This window comes from Phalangium opilio, unplaced genomic scaffold (assembly GCF_054372755.1).
Source record: "Phalangium opilio isolate 3A_F unplaced genomic scaffold, DU_Popi_V2 ptg000017l_1, whole genome shotgun sequence".
Lineage (NCBI taxonomy): Eukaryota > Metazoa > Arthropoda > Arachnida > Opiliones > Phalangiidae > Phalangium > Phalangium opilio.
The window spans coordinates 5,722,905-5,736,104 of NW_028324151.1; the positions used below are offsets into that span (position 1 = coordinate 5,722,905).

Consider the following 13,200-nt stretch of genomic DNA (forward strand, 5'->3'; position numbering starts at 1 on the left):
CTATTCGATTCGTATTCGATTCGGTTTGAAAAACCACTATTCGCACAGCCCTACTAAACACTTTCATGATGTGATAACATGAAAATCTGTTTGTTCAAATAATATTGCCTTTGAACATTGTACTCGTGTAAACAGTCCAAGAACCATATTTAAATCATGCAGTTTATAAAATTTGTTTTTGCAGATATCAATGCAGTTGATAACATGAAAATCTGTTTGTACAAATAATATTGCCTTTGAACATTGCACTCGCGGAATCATATTTAAATCATGCCGTTTATAAAATTTGCTTTTGCAGATATCAATGCAGTTGATCTTTTAAATTGCGAGACTAAAAGTGTAGAGGTAGTAAATTTTAAACAATTCGTAAATGTTTAACACTTCACATATCAAGTTTTCTATAACAACTTGGGAGCGTGCCAGCTTAAAAGCTTCGGTTAATATATTTTTTTCAACCATCAATGACAGTATTAATGGCAAAATACTAGTACCGTGCCAAATATTAAACAATCGAAAATCAATTCGATATTAAATTAAGTTAAACCCACGTAATAAAAATTATAATTAAAAACTAGATTTTCTTCATTAAAACTAATGACAAGTTTAAAATGGTCTGAGAAAATTATCAAACCAATTATCACAGAAGTAATAAAAAAGAAAAATCAATAGGGACTTGGCAATTCGGGCTTAACTCCGCCCCCAGCGCCATTATGGTATGTTTTTTTAACAGAATGAAAGCTATATAAGCCCCTCCTCCTGGTATGTTTTTTAGCACTAGTGGAAGGTAGCCTGACGTTGCATGACGTAGTACTGCCAAGTCCCTATTTAGGTCAGAGCAAGTGTTCAAGACAAACGTTTCAATAAAAATATTAAAATACCAATAATGTAATATTTAAGGTTTAATTAAGAAAATTATTAATTAATAAAATCTGCAATAAGTTTCATTTAAAACCAGGATAATATTTAAATTTTCCTTTCCTAGGTGGTATGTCGTAGTTATTTTGTAAAAATTTAAAATAAACATAAAATACCAATTTAAGGTTTAATTATGAAAATTATAATTAATAAAATCTGCAATAATTTTCATTTAAAACCAGGATAATATTTAAATTTTCCTTTCCTAGGAGGCTAGGTACTATGTCGTGGTTATTTTGTAAAAATCTTTAAAACCATACATTTCCAAACGCTACTGCGACAAACAAGAATTTGTCATTTGCCCCAAATTAAACGGAACTTATGGGGAGGCGCAAAAATATATTGATTGTAATTAACCTAGAAGCTACGTCGCCCATGAGGGGAATTGTAACATGAAGGCAATAAAATTGTGTTACTTGTATTCCTGTACCATTTTGTTCCATATTTTTCTAACTACATGCGTCCAAAAATAATGCCATTATCGAACAACAGCCAGGGTTCATACAACTTTTGGAAAACAAATTTCCCTGAGATTTCCAGGTTTTTCCCGTATATAGCGTATCCTACGAAGCAAATGTTAACCAAGGAGGTGGGGGGGCAAGTATGACTATTACATAATCAAATTACATCCCCGTATCTCTAGTAGAACAAGAGTTATGAGCCTCCAAAGTATAGTGTAATGTTAATTCTATGGAGGGTATGTTTATGAACATTTTGCTTAATTACTCGGCCCGTGTTTGACGCAAATTTCCCTGATTTCCCTGAATTTTAGTAAAAATTCGAAATTTCCCTGAGGTTTTTGTCAACTATTTCCCTGATTTTCCAGGTTTGTATGAACCCTGGGCATTTATCGAACAACAGCTAGGCAGTGTGCGAATATAATAAACATGCCAGTAAATATGTCAAAATATAGGGTAGAAAAAGTAACAATTGTCTTTGACTAGGAACTAAATATTTAAACGCGTGGAGTGGAACTGTGCCAAGACAACATTATTGTTAAAACGAGGCTATTGGAGAGTACGTGCAGTCGCACCTGACTCTAAAAGTCTCTCTCTCTCGGATATCCAAGGATTTTTAAAACATTGTTTTTGCACGCAACACGATATGTATTGCTTTAAACAATGGGCCACACGCCTCTCATTGTTCTGCACATGTTTGGCATTTTAAAATCGCATATTGAAAATTCATATCTATGGATTTTTCTGTGCATATCGACTGCAATATTTTCAATGCATTACGAATAAGAGTTGGTGGAATTTTTCGATTTTCATGTGCAACACGAAAATTCTAATACTTCTAACATAACATTTACGCCATTCCATGTAAAGTGAAAGCCTTAAAATCAATTTAAAAACTGCCCTAACGCTTTCATAGCCAAAAACTTGGTTTTCCTCATATGTTCTATAGATCGTTTTCACACATGGAGAATTCATACCATTTACACCAGGAGGCCGGGCTACCTGGAGTACAAAAACCCGTCTGATTTTGTCCTCCAGGTAGCCTAGCCTCCTGGTGTAAATGGTATGAATCCTCCATGTGTGAAAACTATCTATAATTATTTATGTGTAATAGAATTTTTCTTTCATGATACACATTATGAAACAAAATTTAACAGGAATTACAACAAATCCATTGTGTTTAAGATTCACAAAAACACACACGAACACATGGTAATCCCTAAACACGCATCTCTGCTTCACAAACATGCTAAACGTCTTATTAAAAAGTCTACCACAAACAATGACAAATTGATGTTTAAACGCAAAAGGCAAACCTTGGTACAATTTTTAATTGCGTTTGGAGCTATCATTTTCTGTGAGTAATTAAAAGGACGTAGCAAAAAACAAACACATACACCCTAATGACCTTCAGGTACACGCAAAACAAACAGGAAATGGGATTTTAAATTCCGAATTGAAAAGTTTGTCTACAGAGATACACCATTTTAATTTTTAAAAAACAATAACATGACACATTGCTAAAAACGGCACATGGATCATGTTACAATCGTAAAGAGGTGCAAATGCAAATGCCAAAAGAAGGACATCTCTTCACCTAACGTCTGTTTCCAACAACAAAGTAATTAAATCCCCAAAATCTTAAGATACGGTTGGTAGCCTCAAAAACTAAACTATTAAATACTTTAAGCAACTATGATTTAATTTCTGGTAATGCCAATGGAAAGTCGCCAAATTAACAGTTCTTTGGCAAAACAGTAAAAACTAAAACAGATTCAATGATAAGGCAGCGATCGTCTGTCTGGGTGTTGTCTGGTCAAACCACAACATACCTTATGCCTATTTAATAGAAGAACTTGACCTTGGGTTGAAAATTAATAATATAATCACCCAGGGTTTGTACGAAATTTTTACATTGAAAATCCCTGACCAAATTTTCGAAATATCCCTGACTATTTTAAGGTGTTTACCAGAGCCCATTTCATCACACCTGTCTCATATTTAGTATTGCTCGAATCATAGCTTAATATACCAAACAAAATCCCTGACATTTTAGGAATAGTTTCAAATCCCTGACATATCCCTAACATTTTAGGAATAGTTTCAAATCCCTGACTTTTTCCCCTATTTTCCATATCCCTGGACTTATCCAGGTTTTCCAGGTTCCGTACGAACCCTGTCACCAGTTTATGATTATTCTGAGGGTGATTTTAATAATTGCATAAATGCAGGTTGTTTTATAAGTGGGTTAACCATATACACGTGGTGCATTTATGGAACTAAGCTTTGCCTATACTTGCAAACTCCTACATAAATAATAATTTCAAACATTGCTGCCATATTAAATAAATACGTCGATTTAAATCAAAATTAAAATTGAAGTAAAATAAATCATATTATATTTCCTACTGTTAATAAAATAATATTTGACTCAGATTAATTTAGATTGACTCACAGATAAAATAATAACTACGGACTCTGAGCCTCTGAGAAGATAAGACGTCATATTTCAATTATAGATTAAAACCTTGCCTTGGAGGAGAGACGTTTATAAATACTGTAGTAGAAATCATACTCAACAGCGCCAACACGAGATAAGGCCCTTCAAAGTATGGCAGTGAAATTTACAACCCATAGTACCACAGTATTACGTTGGGTATAAGTTATTAAGAACCACCTTGTTATAGCAATAAGAACTACTAGTATTTACACGTGACTAAGCTAGTAAAATATTTCCAGCCTCAATAATGTCCAACCTTCAAAGGGATGCTGGGATTTTTAAACAGCCTAAAACTATACCACTCCAGCATCAAACGTCCCTCCTCTAAGTTAATACCGTTAACGTTTTTTATTGATATTTTACAAGGAGTAATTTAAGTGGAGTGAGAATTGAATAATATTGTTCCATGGTTTCAGATTTCTAATAGACTTATCATGGGTTCCTTTCAAGATTGTATCTCTCCACTTTTTCCTATGCTTAATTAATTGCTTGGACCAGTTTTTAATTCAATTAGTGGGGGTACTGGTCATCGTGTTAATACCGTTAAAGTTTTTTATTGGTATTTTACAAGGAGTAATTTAAATGGAGTCTAAATCATAGAATAATTGCTCCATGGTTTCAGATTTCTAATCGAAGACTTATCATGGGTTCCTTTCAAGATTGTATCTCTCCACTTCTTCCTATGCTTAATTAATTGCTTGGACCAGTTTTTAATTCAATTAGCTGGGGTTACTGGTCCTCGTGACCAGTTTAATTACCAATCTGTTAGGTAAACTAAGGGGGGGGGGTCCAGTCCCGAGAGGAGTTCAATATTTTGGACACTAAAGGGGTCACTATAAATAAATAAATATTGAATTTGAAATAACACATTTTCCACAAAATTTCCAAGATAAAAGTTTATGGGTACTGCAATAGATTAAGTTCTATGGGGAAATCCCCTGTTACTATTTTTATCAATTATTTCATTGATTTTACGTCACTACAGCCTCCCTTTAGCAGGGTTTGTACGAAATTTTTACATTGAAAATCCCTGACTTTTCCAGGTTATCCCTGACCAAATTTTGGCAAGATCCCTGACCTTTTTAAGGTGTTTATCAGAGCCCACTTCATCACACCAGGGTTATAAGTACCATTGCTCGAAGCATGGTTTGATATACCAAACGAAATCCCTGACATATCCCTGACTTTTTAGGAAATATTTTTAAATCCCTGACTTTTTCCCCTATTTTTCATATCCCTGACTTATCCAGGTTTTCCAGGTTCCGTACGAACCCTGTTTAAACCTTAACATAACTAGCAATAGCTAGTATAGTCACGTGTCACGTGATACCCCACATTGGATAATTTCAATAGGCATTTTCCTTCCAACGTAGCCTTAAAAGGCTTCCTAGCTCTCCCATTTTAACCTCGTTACAGGGCACCACCACCACCACCAGAAAAATACAGCTGTATAAATAAAATAAACAACAGCGAAGCGACGCTAGCTAACTCAGCTCGTAGCTGGTATGGCGTCAATGTATTAAGAGACACCTGGTATTTGTTGCATAATCCTTATAACATCCAAAAACGCATTCGCAATAAAATATGACGGGAAAAACATTACATGTTGATTAAGTTTGGTCACGCGTCCTAGAACATTTTATAAAATGGCTCAATAAATTGTGTAACTTCTCTTACACATGAAATGGTTTTATGTAATGATTTTGAAAAGGTCGTTAAAACTCTAGAGATTATTAGTTTCTTTAGGATTTAGTATTTGCATAAATTATTTTATCTATTTTGCATCGTCAATGATGGGTAAGAAAATATATCGTTAGTCTTAATTACTGTTTTCCTTAATGATGAGATTACCAAATCAACCACGATTCGAAAAACACAAATAATAAGGGTAATGGCAGTCCTCTGCCTTCGACTGTATTAAGGTCTATGGGCAAATAACATGGGCTGCCACTAGTCTATACTAGTACCATTATTAAGGGTTCAAAAATTCTATAAAAGTAATTTCTCATGGTCTGGTACAATTTAATTATCACAGACTAAAGAATTCAGAGAATTTGAGAGGTACTTGCAATTGCAACATGGCTAAGATACAAATAAACTTTGTGGACACAGCCTGGCAACACTGGGGGAACGGCAAAAACCCCCTTTAGTCTAAACTATGTAAACTTTGTATTGTAAAATATTTTAACTTGAATAATGTGTTTCCTTCCAAAAACTATGCCAGGTCACATTATTTTAATATTTAACTAATATGGCACCTCCCTGCCTTTGACTGTATTACTCTCTATGGGTATTTAACACTAAGTGCCACTACTCAATACATTTAATCATGTAGTATCATAAATGGAATGCTCTTAATATTAATATTATTGATTTTAAAATGGTTTTACTAGGAGTTAATCACATATTTTGTACGTCACAAATGTACAACGTACTATTTTATAAATATATCGGCCAATAACATTCAAATCCTACCATTAATGTGTACTTAATCTATCTCAACATCCATCGGTAATGTTACTAATTTAGTAAATTTTCCTGTGGCAGCCTTAAACTTAACCTTAGTATCATAATCTTGCACAAAAATAAGCCGCGATTTGCATTATAATGAAGCAAATACTACCAATAAATTAAAATTACTGTAACCTTCTCAAACCATCACGGTTTACCTAGGCCCTAAACATACCAGGAAATATCATAAAATCACTGGTTTAAGATTTACATCGTGAAATACTTGCCACTAACTTTACGGAATCGTTAAAAGTTTAACATTCCAAGCCGTATAATTATTAATTAATACGCGTACTAATTAAAAGTTTTGTCGACAAATTACGTCCGCAACCTAATTTTAGTGTAACAAAAATGGCGCCAGCAGGTACCTCTCTTCCGACATGAGCTCGCGCAGCAGAAAACGGGAAAGGAGCGCTCTAGCGCTGGAGCCTACGCGGCCATTTTAGAAAAACTGATTTTAGGGCCAAGGCCCGAATCATGTTTGCACTTATTAGAGCTTAAATATTCGCTTATTTCGGTTCAAAAGACTAATATTTTTTACAAAATCCATAAAGGAACGTTTAAATAATATAATGTAACGAAAATTAAGAGATTTAATAGTAAAATTTCGCTTACTTGACTTAAATTTTCGCCTCTCCCACTTCTGGCGGCCCCGTCTTTCTCTCCTCCAACGGAGATTCTGTCGGGGTTTTCGGTTTCCAGCCCTATCGGGTGCGTTAGTCTCCGTTAGACCAGTTTAACGTAGCGAGGGGTGGGTGCGAGGTAGTGCGGCCTGAGCCTACCAGCCCGCAACATGTACGGGGTGAGCTGCATAGTCAATGCTAGTGATGGCTCAGAGAGAGGCCCGGAAACATTGCATGGCATAAGCGCGGGGAAGAGAAGGCGCGCGGTATAAAGCTGACTGGAGAACCCGGTAATTTCGACCAATGGAGCCGCTTGAAACTCGGGGCTTTTCGTTTCGTGAACGTGAATAATGTAATGTTGGCGCTACGGCGGCGCATGTACGGGGTGTGCACCATTCCACGCACCACGAGATCGGAAAAGCGAACGGCGCAGGGGCAAAAGAAGGGGTAGGGTTGAGGAAAAGAAGACTCTAATGCGACCTATTCGGTATAATAAATGGAGAGACATAACATATGATGTAAGAGAGCTTTCATTCGGCGCGATTCCAGAAATTACCCCAGTATCGCAAAATCCATATTGCGTAAGCGCTTTAATAATAACCATTAGCCCGCCGCCATTTCCCCCCATTAACTCTACATCGGCGGTGACCCAAAAACGACCACGATGTTGAAATCAAATAAAAACATGTTTACACGATAAGCCACACTAAACACACGCCATAATATACATCAACCAAGTTGGGAACTGTGCACGCGAACCCCAAAACAACACTGAACACTCCTAGCTAGTGCCCACGTTTCACCCCAGCCGGGTATACAGACCCCTTCTCACCTCCCTCGTCAGCCCCTGGCACCCTCAAGGAAGTGATCCCGTGTCCTTACTTCCTCTTGAACGACCTTGACACTGAAAAAAGGAGCAAAAAAAATACTTTTTTTATTCAGTGCCAAGGTCGCGGCTAAAGGCAATAAGCGCTCTCTCGTAGCTGAGCTTAAAGGTACCGCTCTTCTTTTTATCCCTACGACTACAACAAAGATACTCTCTCAGTCTCAAGGGCACAAAAAAGGAAGGGGGATTTGGCTTCTGAATAAAGAATTCCCCGGCAAAAGAAAAAATACATCTCCATCGCTGCTCTGCTCCGTTTCGTTCTACTCTTATTTTCATCCCCACCACAGAAATTCTTAGAGAAAATTTTCAAGCAGATTTTCCTGCATCGTTGCCTTTCCTCCGGGATGGAAAAAAAGACCATACTCTCTCTCTCTCTCGTCTAGTAAGCAAAAGCGTTGCTCTTCTCAGCACGCTTTCCTTCCATTTCCGCGCAAGTCCCAATCTTTTTACTCTTCTTCCGTAATATATAGAAAGAAAATATCGATTTCCGTTATGGCTGCGCTTTTGGATAGTGTGTAAAGCGGATTTCAGGCAACCCTTTTCGAACCCTTCTTATCACCGAAGCATCGACCCCATCCCACCCACCTCTCAAGCCCCTCGTGAGCCTTGAACGACGCCGGGTTCTTTACAACCCTTTCCTCATCGTGTATTCGCTATTTACTCCCTCGACCCGCTCGTGCAACTATCTAGCCAGCAGCTTTTCTCTATATATTCCCTTACGCATTTGATTGCTTGCCTTTGCAGAAAAAAATCACTCACTCACCCCCTGTGAGTCTTTCTCCTTCAGAGAACCACGGTACGGTAAAAGTTAAGCTTGTGTATATGGAAATCGTATCCGACCCTTCACACGCGAGTTGTTCTTATCTTTTCTCCTAATCTATTTGAATAGAATTCAAATTAACTGATTCGTGCAATAAAAGCAGTTTCTCGAAGCAATACTCGCGTAGCTGTAAGTCAGTCCCAGCTAGCTAGCCTATATGAAAGTCAAATATTTTCAAGGAGACCCAACCTGAACTTAAGAATAAGAAACCTTGCTTCAAGAAAGTTCACACGAAGACCCTGTTCTTGTAGTCAGAAGGGTTACCTGGCTTTTTAGCCTTAGTTAAGGGGTCAAGACGGTAACCTGACCTGACCCCATCCCCATTGTATTTATTGGTTGCGATTTTATGGGTTAGGTTAAGCTAGGTTAGATTAATTTGGGTTCTTTTATATAGTTATTTTGTTACTTTAGTACACCTGTTCTACAGTATCTGCCCCCCATGTGAATATAGTACCTTTTGGTAGCACCATAATCGGAACCAAATTCCGACATGCCACTATCCTGGTACAGGTTAAGAGGAACCAGAAATAACCTTGTATATTAACATTGGTATTAGCCCTAAAGTATAGTTGGTCCCATAGCCCACTCGATCACGCAATACAGAGCACGAGTGTAGGTTTAGGTCTATTACATTTGTGTACCTACCCCCTTCGCTTTTGTAGTACCTTTTGGTAGCACCATAATGGGAACCAAATTCCGACATGGCACTATCCTGGTACACGTTAAGGGGAACCAGAAATAACCTTGTATATTAACAATGGTATTAACCCTAAAGTATAGTCGGTCCCACAGCCCACTCGATCACGCAATACGGAGCACGGGCTGGGTTAAGGTCTACACTATCTAACCCCCCCCCCCTCGCGAATATAGTACCTTTGGTAGCACCATAATCGGAACCAATGTTCGACATGGCACTATCCTGGTACAGGTTAAGGGGAACCTTGCATATTAACATTGGTATTAATTAACCCTAACAAACAGTCGGTCCCACAACCCACTCGATCACGCAATACGTAGCACGGTCTATTATATTTGCATACAAAGTTCTTAACCATAATTAATGAAAGTTTTTATGTTTATTGTAAAAACAGTTATATAATTACGCCATAAACTCATTCTAAAATATTTTTTATACAAAGGTTTAAAACAGTAGGATGAGGCGAGCGCATGTTTATAAGTCCTTCAATTCGTTCGTTTCTCCTTCGAATTTATGTACCGGTACTCGAGAGCCTCCCTCATTTCTGGAAAATGAGAATGGTCTCGCATTTATTGTGTTTATGCAATGGCCTGAAGTGTGTGTGTGTGCTAGAGGCAGCTAGAACAGACCCCTAAGTCGACTTCAGTCTAGCATGAAGGCGCAGTTCCCAGTGTTCTAATCCGGCAGCTTTCCCCCCCCCCCCATTATTTCATCCCCCCTCAATTCCCCTAACTAACCGATACCGAATATTATTTCCAACAGTACAGTACCAGTACTTCCCAATTTTTTTTCTCTCTCGCTCTCTCTCTCTGTTTCTCTCTCTCTCTCTCTCTCTTTCTCTCTCTCTGTTTCCCCCTCGTTGAAAAATCACACGTAGATACAGCTGCCGAAGCCTTATTATTCCAATCATTACTTTACTAAAAATCAACCTGACTCTAGACAATTAACAATGAAGAAGATACCCTTCTTCACCTCAATTACCAATCCAAAGTTACTTTGATACGTATTTGGATAGGATAGGGGAAAAGGGAGGGACGAGATTGGCGCAATATTAAAATAATTTCCTACGACGCATGTACAATTCTTTTAGCCTTAGAATATAAATCACCTGTCAAAAAGAGACGGAAATTTATACAGGGAATCAATTATACGCGATATTACAAGTGTGCCAAATGATTTTGACATTTTTTTTTTACCGTAACTTTATAGTGTAGGATATGTTTTCAAACGAAATTTACGCCGCGAACCAAAGTCCATATTTCTCGAACTTTAACACCGTTCTGTGTTGAGCCCTCTTATAGGGAATTCGAGGGGCTAGACACTTGAGTATAGGGTTTTTCAAGCTGCTTTTTCCGAGGGGTAATAGGTGTACATGACAGCACCTGAAATCCTTAAAAGTCATATACCTGGACAAAGCTAAAATGAGTGCATGTAACCATAAGTTTATAAATATGTTCCATAAGTATGACACTACCTATACATCGTAATGCTAGAGAAATGCTTACAGCTCGAGCTAGTTCTAGCAGAACGACAAGCGAGAATTGAAGTCCTACACTCGGTGGTTAATTTTGCAGGACTTCCATCTAACCCCTATTTAGTCTGCATTACTAAACCTTTGACAGCGCCTCACCAGGCCTAGATTTACTGGAATCTATGACCTACTTCAATCACTTCATGACAAGCTACAGTTTGTAACCAGTGACAAACTTATGGAAGGAACATATCTTATGAACTTATGATGTAACCTATAATCGATGTTCACTGATTCAAGTGCGATTTGACCCTCGATTTGAAATATATATTGCCAAATATTATCGTGTATTATGACCCCATTCCTTGACCCCGGAAGTCAAAATAAAAATTTGTTACAAGTTTATATACTAGCTATTTGTTTATGTAGTTAAGTAGTGCTATGTAACATACTCAACTTACGAAACCAACCAACGTATTGGAGTCATTCCAAAGAGGAGGTGTTGATAACGAAAGGGATGGAGAGAACGCTATCGATTTGTTAATTTGCTTTACTCGTGCCCTGATTGTTGTAGCCCAAAGTTTTAGGTATCATTGGAAAGTAGGGTTAGCGCATACTCAAAGGAGTTAACAATATCTCAAATAAAATCCAACTTCTTACCTTACCTTACAAAAAGAAGGGGTCAATATAGGGATGGACGCAATATCGATTTGCTAATTTGCATATTTACTCGCGCCCTGATTCCTGTAGCCCCAAGTATTTAGCATTGTTTTAAAGGGAAGAAGTATGGTCTATATAACGAACTCAAAAAGTTAATTGATCTTTTCTACATCAAGTTGTTTCAAGCGTTTCAAAAGCATGAGCTTGAAACGAATCCATGCAGATTTCATCAGTGTAAATCCGACTTAAATTTCACGTTTATAACCCAATTATAATAATATACATTTCAAGAAAACAACCTCTGAAAAACATAATTCAATACTCAGATTTATTGATAGTATGTTACACAACACGTCAACCTAAAATGGGCGCGGTTTCATGTTTTCTATTTTACCAAGAACCCATATTAGACTCGAGAACATCCAGCCATTTTAGGTTTTCATCAGCGCATACCTTTTCCACTAATTCATATTAAGCTTGCCAAGCAAGAAATTTATAATAATAGACCATTTCGATTTAACTGAAAGGGAAAAACACGGTGGTACAACATTGCCTTCCATTTCGCTTTTTGGCACCTGCGCTGTAGTCTTTTAGTATCATGCACAAACTACTATGTATCAGTCCCCTTGTACGTCCCGATACTGAGGGTTGCCTACCCCCATTTTACGTCGAAAAGGTCTATAAAGAACCTGAGATCACGGAGCATTACAACCAATATCTTTGAAGGTTCTATGGGTTCTTCAAACTACGTGATTAAAATAATCACTTCACGATATTAAGAATTTTATCCTGATAAAAATACTTGAAATACAATTCCCTTCCCCTTATTATCAAACCTTTGTTTTTTAACCCAAGACCTCATCTGTTATTACGTCACAATTTATAAGTATAGCTTGACAAGAGAGTATAAGTAAGGTTTTGTGAATCACGTGGCGTGATGGTAACCAAGTGGAAACATTTCGAGGAATGAAGAGAGACGTTTTCCTTGAAACATCTTATATATTTACACAAGGCGGTGCTGTACTGATAGCGATTTTCTTCCAAGGTTTGATTTTTCTAAAAGTAAATGTTTAAGAGGCCTCTTTCGAGGGGGTAGATACTACGAACGTCAGTACACCTGAAGTACATGTATACAAGTCTGAGGAATTCTAACTATCGGTCCCCTCGATCATACTGATTTGAGACCCTAAACATTTCAGCGGAGATAAAAGTTACGTCACCAAGTTCAGTGGGCTGTAAAGACAAATAGGTGGCGCCTCTAAAACCAAACCAGAATCATATATAGCATGATTTTGAAAAGGTGTTTAAACACTATAGAATACACTTGTCGAAAAAGGAAATACGCCAAACTAAGGGTCATTGCCCTTGAGTTAAAAGGGACGGTGAACACAACTTTAATGAGTGTTGTATGTTTCTGAATGAAACAACCTATTGCGAGTTGACGCGTTTCAAACCGTGATTTAAATTACTTACATATGATATTTGAGAATTTAAGTAGTGATTAGCTAACAATTACATACAGGAACATCTTTTACGTTTGGCATGAGAAAGGTATAAGCCTAGGTGCATTTAGATTTTTGCTAGGTGTGGTTATGTATAACCAGATCTAGCTTTGCGCTGCTGTTTTGTATGTTGTAAGAGTGTTTGTTTGTGGCCCCG

General features: G+C 37.4%; 1 protein-coding gene across 4 annotated transcripts in view; it reads right to left on the reverse strand.

Moving 5' to 3' along the window:
• The window catches only part of LOC149702697 (uncharacterized), a 112,080-nt gene extending 102,535 nt beyond the window's left edge, over positions 1–9,545 (reverse strand). For 2 of the 4 annotated variants that reach the window (XM_089866532.1, XM_089866531.1), the window contains exon 1: positions 7,000–9,545. The gene's annotated coding sequence lies outside the window, so the exon portion shown is untranslated. The remainder of the gene's footprint in view (positions 1–6,999) is intronic. The other 2 variants (XM_089866534.1, XM_089866533.1) reach the window with 2 other exon arrangements.
• Positions 9,546–13,200: the final 3,655 nt, after the last annotated feature.